The 13147-nt window shown below is 38.8% G+C and overlaps 1 long non-coding RNA gene across 2 annotated transcripts in view; it reads right to left on the bottom strand.

The window, feature by feature from the left end:
- The window catches only part of LOC140335991 (uncharacterized), a 50431-nt gene extending 38606 nt beyond the window's left edge, over window positions 1–11825 (bottom strand). For both annotated transcript variants that reach the window (XR_011921794.1, XR_011921793.1), the window contains exon 1: window positions 11537–11825. This is a non-coding gene — a long non-coding RNA (uncharacterized lncRNA). The remainder of the gene's footprint in view (window positions 1–11536) is intronic.
- Between the last annotated feature and the right edge of the window lie 1322 nt (window positions 11826–13147).

Below are 13147 nucleotides of genomic sequence, written 5' to 3'. Positions count from 1 at the left end.
CAAGAAGCTAAATGTACTCACACAGTCATTAAACACATCATTTAAACATTAAGAAAGAAAGTTTTTTCTACTGTGACCATTTCTAGATTAACTATGCAATTTACGCTCCATACCTACAATAATTTAACACAACGATTTAACACAACATACATTTTACTATGTAGACAGTTCAGAAGGAACTATATTTTAGACCTACACTACACTTTAGATGTCGTAGACTGTTCCAGAAAATAAAAATAGTGTGTTATAATTACCAAAATCGTTTAAATTTGGTCTAGCCTTTCAGTATTGCAGTATGGTGTGATCACTCTATTGTGTCCTGGATGCGTAATATGATGGCACTTTATAAATCCTGTTTATTGATAAAAATAATGATAAATAGAATGAGCTGTAATTCTTGCTGTAGATGCATCCTAATATCCACTGTCCATGGAGTACATTGCGCCTGACCTATTAAAGCTTTGCAAGGCTGGAGAGAATACACTTTCATCAGTGAAGCTGGGTGATCCAGCACACCTGGAATGGATCTGGTCCGGGAATTAAACATTTGCTAACAAATAAATTACTTTTAAGAAATCCATTTCAGGTTTTCTGGATCACTTAGCTTCACTGATGAAAGTGTATACAGGTAGTGCTGTAGTTAAGTAGTAATTAAGGACATCCAACATACAGACCACTCCTAGATACGAACAGACTTTCTTTGCTAGTTCCTGTGCAGGAGGCTTGGAGATGGGAGAAGGGGCGGTTTGCATGACTTGCAGAATAAATCTTTTGCTAAACACAGCTGTGACTGAGCTCATCTGCAAACTCCTGTAACTCTTTAATGACCAGCACAAACTCCGCAGTTATTTCTTTTTGCATATCATATCATATAATGAATGTCTAGGCTCCATAAAAATTTGTTTTTTTTTTTTGTCTTGTTTGTGATTAGCTCACAGTGGGGATATTATACAGTAACTTACTAATATTATGTTGAGACAAACATCTGTCCTTGTACACAGGTACAAATAAAGCAATTGCAAATCAATAAAACAATTTACATTACAACTACACAAACAGAATTAGGTTGGGTATTCTGTGAATTGAGCAGTCAGACAGACATCTTGGCCATTGCTTTACCCTCTCTAATGTTCTTAGCTTCTTCCATTCACTATAATGATTGCATTTCATTCATCTAAAATCACTATCTACATCAACAGTCAGACGAATCATTATCAATATATTATTATTGTTTTATTATTATTATAGTTTTTTGGGTTTTTTTTCCAGTCATTTTTTATTAAATTTCACAAATAAACTTTCACAATCAACATTACAACTTAGAAAACAAACATGTCACAAGATGAGACTTATGGGGTGTGCAAAAAATATATTTAGTCCAATCTCCAAACATGACTGGATTGATAACTGCTTAGGGCCACCCTCAAAGAGTGGTTGCGTTAAACATTCAAAAACCAAAGTTCAGGGATTCTTCTTTAATTATGGCTATAGTCATTGGAGAGTAAACAAAAGCAATGGGAGAAGTGGGGGACCCCCCATCTGAAGCTGCCCCCCTAACCGATGGGACAGCCACTCAAAGTCACCCTGAGATAACGTTGGAGTGCAACTAATTTCAACAAACAACTGTACCAAGAGGAAAAGGAAATAAAGTAAGAAAGAGAAGAAAGAGAGGACCCAAAAGGGTTGGGGGTTAGTAGAGAGTACAACAGGGGGGCTGGTCATTACATGACAAAAATCTAATATGCCGATTGAATCAGTGTAACAAAGACCACAAGGCCTTTGCTATTACCATCTTGGGCGCAGTAAAAAAGGTAATTCAACAGGCGAAATTATGTTCGCAAAATGGTTTCAAATTGAGTAGTGCCTCCGCTGGGTGTTTAGGAAAACATTTGCCCACCAAGATGTTTGCCATGTGGTATAGGTGAGTCCAGAATCTCCGCAGTTTAGGGCATTCCCACCATACAAGGTAAAGGGTGCCAGCCGCAAAAGCATGTAGACCATTGGTCAGGCTTAATTTTCTCTAAACGGACTGGCTCCATATACCAGCACAGCACCAGCTTGTAGTTTGCTTCAACCGCAGAGGCGTTAAAACTACAGTGCATGGAGTCCACAGTCACTGCCGTGCGGGACAAAGAGACATTCAAGTGATTAGCATAACAAAAGAACTGTCAACATATATTATTCATACAAAAAATTGGAAAAAAACACAGAAGTTCACTTATACACAATAGAACTTTCCACTGATAAAGTGGGAACTCACGCTTTCCAGGTGCTTAACTTAAGGCAAGAGAGAGGCCCAAAAGTACCAAAAGGATGGCGTCAAACTTGACTATACCTGAACTTGGAGACTTCGATCCCTCGGGTGCAGTTGCAATGGCCTGAATAGGTAGGCCTAGGGATTGGAAGCGGTCGTAGGCCTCAGAAACTGTGGTGATCACTTGACTTATCCCACTAAATGAGAAGAGTAATTTGAAGGGGTAACTCCATCCATACATTATTTTCTGGTCTTGGAGAATGCACAAATTAGGTTTAGGTTAAATAGTAGCAAGTGCCAGGTCAGTGAATAACTGGTATGCATGACCTTGAAATGACACGGCTTCCTTAGTGCAGTCCACTTGCAGGAGTTTATCCTTGGTACGATAGTGGTGGAATTTCACCACTATGTCTTTGGTGGGCCATCAGGCTTAGGCTTGGCATGAGTGCGATATATCCAGCACAATTCCTGGAACATGGCCGTGGCTATCGATGATAGATTCTGGGAGCCCTCTGATCCTTAGATTAGGATGGCGGGACCTATTCTCCATGTCCTCCAATTTATGGTGCAGTACCTGAATTTCTTGTTTCAAGAGGTCCAAGTACTCTTCATGGCCCTCAAGCACAGTGGTTACATCATCCTTGCAGTGCTCAAGTTACACTGTGCGATGGCCTAATTCCTTCGGCTCCTCTTAAGCGTGACATCGAGAGCTGAGGGCAGAATTGCCTGAAATCTTTCGGCATGCCCTACTGAGTTGGTAGAAGCTGCTGTGAGGATAAAGAGGGAGAACTGTCCAGGAACATAACAGACTCACTTACTGCATCCTGCCTGTAGCCCTGGCTAGAGCCACCTTAGAGGACAGCTTATATTGCTTGTGTTTGGTCCTGGAAGTCATCAGGTTGGGCACACGTGTAGCTCAGTGATCGAGGATGGAGAGCTGAGAAGATGCAATTTGCCGACAGGTAAGCTCCTGATAAGCCTCTTTGTCCCTGCACAGAACGGAGCCGACTCACAGAGCTACCATCAGCCAGTCCCATGCATGCACACGCTGTATAAGATAAGATGTAACATGAGCCAATACAAAAATGGTCAAATAGAGCAGCAAAATATGTTTTTCATTGAGTAAAAATAAAAATGATAATATAAGCAAAAACCTATTCTGCATGTTGCCCCAGAAATAAAAATAAGAAAGAACAGGCCATACTTGAGTTCCCATTTCCATTGAACAGCTGAAGTAATTACAAAGCCATATGATTATCACATGTTCCTGTTTGGTTATTCATAATATCACAAACATAACTGAAGAGTCTAGCAAATAGGGACTAACCAGCATCTGGGGGTGAACATCAGACTAAATAACCCTCAGGATTCCGGTACACATTTAATTCAAAAGTACCAAACTCTGATGAAGAAGGACTCTCTGTAACCCCTAAAAAATAGAAGTTTTTATGATGTAAGAAGTCTGAATATAACTGAATATGGGCTTTATTCTTTATGTATTTGCCTCATTCTGCACACCTAGTCCCTACTCAACCATCACTTCTGGGAAAGCTGCCTAAAGAGATTTATTTCCTCTACACTGCTTAGGACTGGACTGAGAACATTTGCTATTCTAGGAGGTCCAGTGCCCCAAACCATTGCTTTCTTCCTAGCCGAGAGAGATGGGCCATCTTATTACAGCCCTATTGGGGGAAAGGTGACTAAATGTCCTGCTGGGAAATCTCCCCACTGCAGTCTCCCAGAGATATCAAACAGTACTTGTTCAAAACAGAAATTTTGGTGAAACTGACCTCTTCTGCTAAACAGATGTGTAGACTGATTGTTAGGCAAAGTCCGGCAACACATACCAAGTTATATCAACAATTCTGACACGGGAACTCGAATGTGAACTCTAGTGTGGTTGGCAACCAGGATGGTTCTGTATTTCACACATCCCTATGCATTCTTACCAAATAATGAGAAAATGTTTTATATCAACCCTGCTCAGGAGCTGAAAGTCCAAGACAAGCTTCCAGTGAGTGCAGCGATATATATTGTTCCTAAAGGAAAAGTGACAAACAGCGCAGTCACACAAACTCCTATCTCTTGTTAAAACTGCAGTTCTTCATTTCTCATAATTTTAATACTCGCAGTGCGTTTATGGATTACAAATACAATATAATAGCTGAAACCCAAACAACTTTACCCACTTTAATAATGACACAATTGTCAATTTACTGCACCCGCAGTTAATAGTTTCTCATGCGCTAAATAGGAAAGTGATTGGTAAGCATGCCTCGTATAAGGAATTCTTTCCAAAGCATGACTAAAGTGCAAAAATAAAAAACTTGACCAGGCAAGTCCGTTATTGCAAGCAATTTCCTTTCTGCAATAAAATAAATTTTGTACCTGCCTGATCACAATTTTTTTCATTGCGTGTCCCTTCTACATCAAAAGTCCTGCTTGTTTGTTGTGTTTAATTTAAGAACTGCAGTTCTGCTTTTCATTTATTTAGTCAGCAGTCTGTGGTTCTTATTATTTCACACCTAGCGCACATCATTATGCATTAGGGTGCAGTTAGATCTTTGAGGTGTAATAAGGCATACATGTTAATGCTTTTTTTAGAATAGTCTTCTTTAATGCATCACAGGTTAACACAAGTGATAATAAAGCACTGCAACCCTACATGATAGCGCAACATAATGCACAGAAACATATCAACTCACATTAACAACACAACAATGCACCAAAAATTCTGGCGTCTTTAGAACAATGTATTGCCTTTCATTATGAATGTCACCCAAATGCAATTTGCTGGGAGCCATGCCATGCAACTTAGTGCACCATGCTGCAATTGCACCAGTCTGTGCTGCGCTGCTGTTAACAAGGTGCACTGGGGTGGTATTTGGAATAATGGCACATCAACACAACAAAATTATATATATATATATATATATATATATATATATATATATATAATATCATGTTATATGAAAGAACAAAGCCAGCTTGCATGTGAGTATTAGAATATTCATAAAGTCAAAATTCCACAAAACCACATAACAGAGTCATAAGTCTCAGATAAAAGATAGCATTTTGGACTGATTTATGGCATATAGTTCTGGGGCAGGGCTGCTTAATCAAATTATCTTCACTTTAATAGATGTTGCTGCCATTTTCTGAACCAGTATATAGCCCTAAAGGCAAAAAATTGGCAAATTTCATTAAAACTTCCCACACAGATATTTTGGTTTGTGACAGATATCCAGAACATAATTCCAACCTTTCTATTCATTTAACATTTTCCCCAGTGAAGTGTAAAATAGATCTGTAAATGTTTTAACTCATAAAGAGATAAAGGTGTATTACAGAGAAGTATGACACCTGAAAGCTCCTGGATTGGTGGCCAAACCTCTGTAAAATATTACCCAGCATGCTGAATACAGTACATTTCTTTACATTGTAAACAAAATTCTGCCCCAGCAACGAATATTTAGTTATTTACATTTCGCCATGTAAAATTGTAAGAAAGCAGCGACTGTCACGCACGGAGAGACAGGACCACTAGGGGGCGCTACGGCTTGCACGGAGGTGGTGTGAGCCCTGAGAAGGGCCAAGGCGCAGAGTCTAAGCAGTAACCAGGTTTTCTCCAGAGCCTCTGATGGTAAGGATGTTGTGCCGCTGGTTACTGCCAGGTTGTGGCCCTTGGCAACATCATAGTACCAAATCACAAAGCAGAAGGATAGTCAAGGAAGTTCGGGGTCAAGGCAGGCAGCAAGCAGGAGAGGTCAGGTCACATGCCAGGGATCTAGAACACAGACACCAGTGACATGGGGGCCACTGCAGGCACAGGGAACACAGGGGACACTGGAAGCAACAGGAGGCACAGGTGACTCATGGATATCCACATTCAGACAGGAACACTGGAACAGCACAGGGAAGATGGCTGGGAACCAACAGACTGGACAACGAGGGGTTAACACAGGAGCGGGACACAGGAAATAGAGAATTAGGAACCAGGTGAACCGGAACTAGATCACAGAACTAGGGGCTCGGCACAATGGAGACATGTCGCATGAACACTGAGTGCAGTGTGTGAGCTAGCTAAATATTCAGGGCTGGTCAAAAGGCTATTTTCTGATTGGCTAGCGGATTGGACGGAACTGATAAAGCTTGGAAACAGAGGCACGCCAAGCGCCAGAACTGTCCGCATGCCCAGGAGAGAGGAAAAGGTAAATGTGACATTGGTCATGTATGAAGACTCTTGCCAGTTCTAAGCTAATACAACACCTGCAGTGCAATGTATTGCCTGACGTAAGTAAAACACTGCATGCGGGGCAAGCAAAAAAAATGTATGCAGGAATTCCCCAAGCATATGCTTAGCAGTGAAATCACGATTAAGCCCTTATTTAATATTTAAACTCATATTACAGAAAACTTTAAAAAATTTAAATCAGAGCACAAGGGTAAAAGTTTATTTTTTCCAGACATTGAAGCATGTTATAGTCATTTCTAGGCCTCTGTCTTGCTTAAATTAATCTTCCTATAGTATTTCAGCAGACATATCCTTTCACAAAAAACACATTGGAACAAGCTGGCAAACTAGAGCAATGCCGAGAAGGTTTTACTCGCAGCCTCTAGATTCCGGCTGCGATATTTCATATAAAGGTTACAATATGAAAGCTTCTTTTTTGGCATTGCCATACCTTTAATATGGATCTAGAATTTACACAGCAGCTCTATTATGAATAAAAACTGTTTGAAGTATTTCAGTTCCCCAAATCTCTTAGTTCAGCAAACTTTTTCGGCCACTAGGCCATTTGTGGGGTGGGCAGTAGAACACTAGGCCGGATTCTCTGAGTCCACCCCCCACTAGGAATGCCCCCTGAAGGGAAATCCCTCTCCTTCGTATGCATTGCAGAGGCATTAGGCCGGATCGGGCAGGGGGCGTAAGGCTGGAACAAACCACCGGCTAGGCCATATCCGGCCCAAAGGCCAGAGTTTGCCGACCTCTGTATTAGTTGTTCCATTTCCCAAAACAGAATAGAAAATCAACAGTTTTACAAAATAACAAAGAGTTTTGTACCAGCTTAGATATTCTGTTTTGTTTCAAATACCTTTATATGCTAGGTGGAGATATTCTGAACGTAATTCTCTGTAATCCATTTGCAGTGTTTTACTGATGCAGCAAATGGGTCCCCAAACCCAACAAAACTGGGGTTCCCCACAAATCCTACAGACAATGAAGCTCTTATCTTCTTCTTATCTGTCCTTGTGGCATTTTCTAAACTCACTGAATCTCACAAGGGCCAAATAGTTTGAAATGTAAAGTTTAGTTCCTCTTTTACAAAGGTGGTGGGGTCCAATGAGTTTTATTTTGCCACGGGCAAATGGATACAGTTGGATTTAAAAGAATAATAAAATTGGATTAAAATAGCTTTATAAGCTTCACAAAGCTCTTTCCCTTTAATAATGTAGTGCATTTGGACATATAGTGTTATATTATAGTAACATATGAAGGATTTGTATGTATGTGTACGATCGTGTCACACAATATTTTAGTTTATTGACATCACATAAGTTTTACGCAATTAGAAACATTCCTCAACACACAGGGGTGACCAAAATACTACTGTAAAAAAAAAGTTACCTCTATCTTACTGGTCAGATTATCAAAACCAGTTGCATTAAAGTGACCACAACAGCCTATGGTTGTGACATTATGGAATGACAAGGTACATGATAAAACAGTTTTGAAATGCATTGCAATGCAAGACTTTAAAGTAGGCCACAGAATAAAACGCAGCCTGTAGTAAATATACGCATCAAAGGCCTGCCATTCATTATTTCCTAACTGCCATAAAGCAAACACCAGAAGCTGACGCAAATGGTAAGTTACTGCACAGAAGTGTTAAAGCCTCAGATCTGCCACATGCAAAGATGCAATATTAATTAGAGCTCTCACTTACAAACACAGAAGTGTTAAAAATGCCACAAGCTGTTCTCCTCCAGTAAATAACAGCTCAACGAAATCCGATCCTTTGCAAGATTTTCTTGTCTCCAAAAATGTACTTTAAAATTCTTTGCCTGAACAGTAAGTGACTTTTGATGTGCGTGTTAACCCCTAACACACCGCAACGACTTTAATTACACACACATAACCTATTGACAGCATATTTTAAAATTTGAAGACAGCTGCAAATGAAATGCATTAATATCTATATTTGCGCAGTTCCTCAGAACAGGCCATAAATCTTAACTGAGATAGACTAGAGCAAGTAAAAGAAAATAAATACAGCCATAGTGTCCAGAGAAAACACCTGACTAATTTATATAAATTCATTGATATATATATAATATTTTATTTATTTTGAGTTTACTTGACAGTAGATTGTTTCAGTTTACATTAGCAGTCTATTAATAATAAACTGAACTGATAAACTCATTAAAAAATTCAGAACTTTATATATTTGCTTATTTTTACTTCCCAGTAGGATAAAAACAATATTTTTGGAGTTCAGTAACTTAAGCTTCAGGCAGCCATATAATATATCCGATTATAAGGTTTGTATTGAGGAAAGAATGTAATATACCACTCAAATCACAATATCTGTTATGAAAAGTTAAACTTTCTTTTAAATTAATAATACTAGACAGAAAAAAATAAACACATTGCTGAAAGACTTACGTAGGCCAAATAGTATTATAAAGAAAAAAAAATAGTAAAAAAAAACATTTATATATATATATAAGACAGTAAAATAGAAAATAAATGTTACAGAAATTACTCCGAGTTTGCTACTGTTTTGGCATCACAGTCTAAAATACAATCAACATTTTAATTTAAAACCAAATAAAAAATAATTTTTAGCAACATTTATGCCTATATCTGGAAAAGACATGTATTTTTTTGGCTATATCTTACATTTTTTTAAAAAACATATTTGATAAAAAAAAAAAGCTCAACTGTGGAAAAAGCTGATTTTGTTATTTTTCATGCAACATTTTTTAGTACAAAAAAAGATTTTTTTTTTTTTTTTCAAAGAAATTGGTGACACCCAGAAGCGGGACTTTGTGGGCCAGTTGGATAAAAAATTAGCTCATCTCGCTCCCAAAATCCCGAATCTGAAGCCACATTGGTCTCAGCGATGGCGAATTTATTGGAGGACTTGACACATGACAAAGTTTCTCCAAGGTTCTTAATTTGGAAGGTAGAATAGAAACCAATATCATTCCTATACACCCAATTTCTAAAACAATATACAAAAATCTATATATATTATATGAATACTCACACACCGTAACTTTCTATATGCACATACACTCACAGAAAGAAATACGCCCATACTTTTTCCCAACTGAAAAAAATATGTATGATAGAAAGGAATGCATTTTCAAATGTAAAGCTGATATGTTAACTCTTTCTGAGCCTTGGGAGTTCAATAGTTCACCAAAGACCATCAGCCACTTATCACGTGCCTCAGCAACAAAAACGTATTAATAACATACACAGGGGTTTATGTCAGAAGAAGAGACAATTCAAGTTCTTTCCAAATGTAGCTGTCATCCTTTATTTTGTTAGCTTTGGCTTGGCTCATTGATTGCAGGCGCCTCGGCCCCAACCCAAAAAAAAAAGGACCAACTGGTAGAATAATTGCATGATTCGAAATGTATAGAAAATTGTTTTCATTACCATAAAACTTTACCATGTAAAATATCTACAATTTAGGAAGCGTTCACAAATGATTATTTAAACTTGATAACTTTATAAGGGATTGTAAAAGTATCGGTCACTATATGAGATATATGTACTTTTAATGACGTACAGCTGCCGATGAGCATTATTAAGGCATTATGCAGAATTTTCCTTCCTGGGAACTTAGCAATAAAGACCGATACACGTTAATGTATATATTTTTATCACTAAAAAGCTGCAGAAATATTGTGCTATATATTATAGTAGTTTGGTTTTATTCTAAATTTAACGGAGAATGCACGCTTTTAAGGCAGCGGTAAAAACATAGTTATGGGGAATACAATTAGACAGATGGGTGTGTAAAAATCCAAATAGTCTCCAAGAAAGGGAGAATAAATACCAAAATAAAAACATGTGAAATACAGTTAATTCATATTATTTTATGCATAGATCTACAATTATATTCAGACCAACACACAAGTGGCGGGTACGGTCTAGTATAAAATCTGCAGGCCTTCAACCTGTATACTAATAGGTGTCACAGGAGGGACTATCACAAGTGAATTGTGCAGATCACAGTAATAATTGTGTTTTGCCACTTTCTTTAATCTAATGCTCAGATCTCAGCTGAATTCCTTTGCCTGCAAACATTGAATATGACATGATAATGATTGTTCTAGGTTATGTAATATTATGTACAGACATGAGTCCTGGTGGGTGTGTCAGACTATTTGAAATGTGCACAAACCCCCAACATTTTTTAAAAGTTAACTGTTAACCAGAAAAAGATTTATCGCTCTATTTGCACAGTTTTAGCAGATCTAGCTAGACAGAGAGACAGAAGAAATAGAAAGGAATAAATCCCATAGATAGGGCAATCAATGCATGGTGGAGCAGGACAAGGTACAGGAGGATCACAATGATCAGCTGAGATCTGTTGCTTTAACAGGCAGCTTGTACAACAAGAGACTGCAGCTGAATGTCAGACACTGTATATACTCTATATATCTTATGTATGTCTATATATCCTATCTATATACTCTATATATCTTATCTATATCTATATACTCTATATATCTTATCTATATTCTCTATACATCCTATGTATATCTCTATATATCCTTTGTATATCCATATACTCTCTATGTCCTATATATATTCTTCATACATCCTATGTATATCCATATACTCTATATATCCTATTTATATCTCTATATATCCTATGTATATACTCTATATATATCTTATCTATATACTCTCTATATCCTATATATATTCTCTATACATCCTATGTATACTCTCTATATCCTATACATATCTATATCCATCCTATGTATATCCATATACTCTATATATCCTATCTATATCTCCCTATATCCTAAATATATTCTCCATACATCCTATATATATACTCCCTATATCCTATATATATCTCTATCCATCCTATGTATATCCATATAGTGCTATCCAGATGGAGCACATGATTGACAAAGCTGACATTTGACATGTGGCTCACCTGCAGAAGTCCTGGTGCTCAGCAGCCCATGCATTGTGTGTCCAAGCTGTGGCTTATTAATAGAAATCAGGAGAAAAGGAGGGCAACTTACAGTGTGTGGAGGGCAGGATGTGCACATCTTGCTGCTTGCTGGGGCTCCTGGCATAGAGATCACATTGCCAGTAACATTTCTTCATCATGGTCACACCACAGAGGCCACATCAGGGGTGAAAATCCAGTAGTGGCTTGCACAGGCGATCCAAAAAGTCTTTTTTTTCCCCAGCTTTCCAAGTCACACGTTGCTTTGCCACAAGTGCCCTTTAAATGTATTCTGCTTTCTGCAACAATGTGCAAATCATGATGATGATCCAAAAGCAAGGCTCCAGACTTTGCTGCACACTACAAATCCTTAAAGCGGTTCTGAATATGGAGCTGTACTGAAGTCCAGATCCTCTGAAAATTATTTTCCTAGAAACTACCTCCAAATATAGTAACAGGGAAGGGGCATTCCTAGAAATTCGGGAGACGTCAGAGAAGCTTTTCCCTGAGCTTCCTGTAGGGGGCCCCAGCGCGCAGCCTGTACAGAGCTGCATACCTTTACCATCAGATAATAGTTACACACAGAAGAGGAGAGATAGAGAAAGCTGCAGTGTGCAGAGCTGTGAAAGTCATGTGAAAAGCCAAAAGCTGCACACCCTTCTCAGCTGCATTGACCATTCACACAAATGGAAGCTTAGCAGTGTCAGCAATACTAAATCTTTACTAATAAAGAGAGCTACTTGCACCTTGCACATGCACATTTACTTTTACTGAACATCTATCAGTGTGTTTATCACCTTATAACTAACAATTCAGCTGAAACTATCAGACTTTATTTGTCTTATTTGTTTAACGCTACGTACGCACTTCCAATGGCTCTCACCCGAATATCGTCTCAGGGCGAGAATTTGGCATGTGTGCAGCGAGCGTTCATCGTACGAACGACCATCCTGGCAGATCCACGGATGATGAACGGCGAACAATCGTAATCCAAGTGAAGTGGGAGAGAGCGCAGCGGGGTGCCCCTCCGTCGTTCTCCCCTTCCCCTCTCCATAGAGCAGAGCGGTTCATACAGCATCGTTCATGCATCGTGGAATGCTTAGTCATTGGAAAGGATAGTGAAAGATCCTTTCCAATAACTATAATTGCAAGTGTGAATGCGGCTTAAGACGAACTAAACCGAAAATTAAAAAAATCTGAGCAGGCAGGTTCTTCATTGCAGAATGGACAAACAATGTTTCTTTTGCAATAAAACTAACAATCCTCTTTGTAATGTATGTAATGTAAATGCACAGTGCATGATCCCTGCATACCTCCCGTGTGCGTGCATGGGAATGATATCATTCCAGCCTGACCAATAAAGATGGAAGCAGACCCTAAACCTGGAAAATGATTGGGTGAGGTTATCAGCTCCTGCGGGGGAGTGATGAGCGCTGAGTTTAAGTAAGTTATTGCGAAGTGGAAGGTATGGTTGTTTTATTGCAGAGGAGTCATAGCCTGTCGCTTCTGCAAAAAGAACCTCCCTTCCTTTTTTTTGGCACCGACCAGAGCTGCGGACCACGTCCCCCGTGCAATCCCTGGCTCAGGGGAGTGGGCAGGCTGTATTTCACGACACAACCCACCCACTCCCCCATTGCAGGCTCAGATCTGCGATGCCAGAGTGGGAGGGGTTATTGCATTATGA

This window comes from Pyxicephalus adspersus, chromosome 7 (genome assembly GCF_032062135.1).
Source record: "Pyxicephalus adspersus chromosome 7, UCB_Pads_2.0, whole genome shotgun sequence".
Taxonomy (NCBI): domain Eukaryota; kingdom Metazoa; phylum Chordata; class Amphibia; order Anura; family Pyxicephalidae; genus Pyxicephalus; species Pyxicephalus adspersus.
Note: the sequence above shows the minus strand (reverse complement) of the source record. Positions and strands in the feature narration are given on the sequence as shown.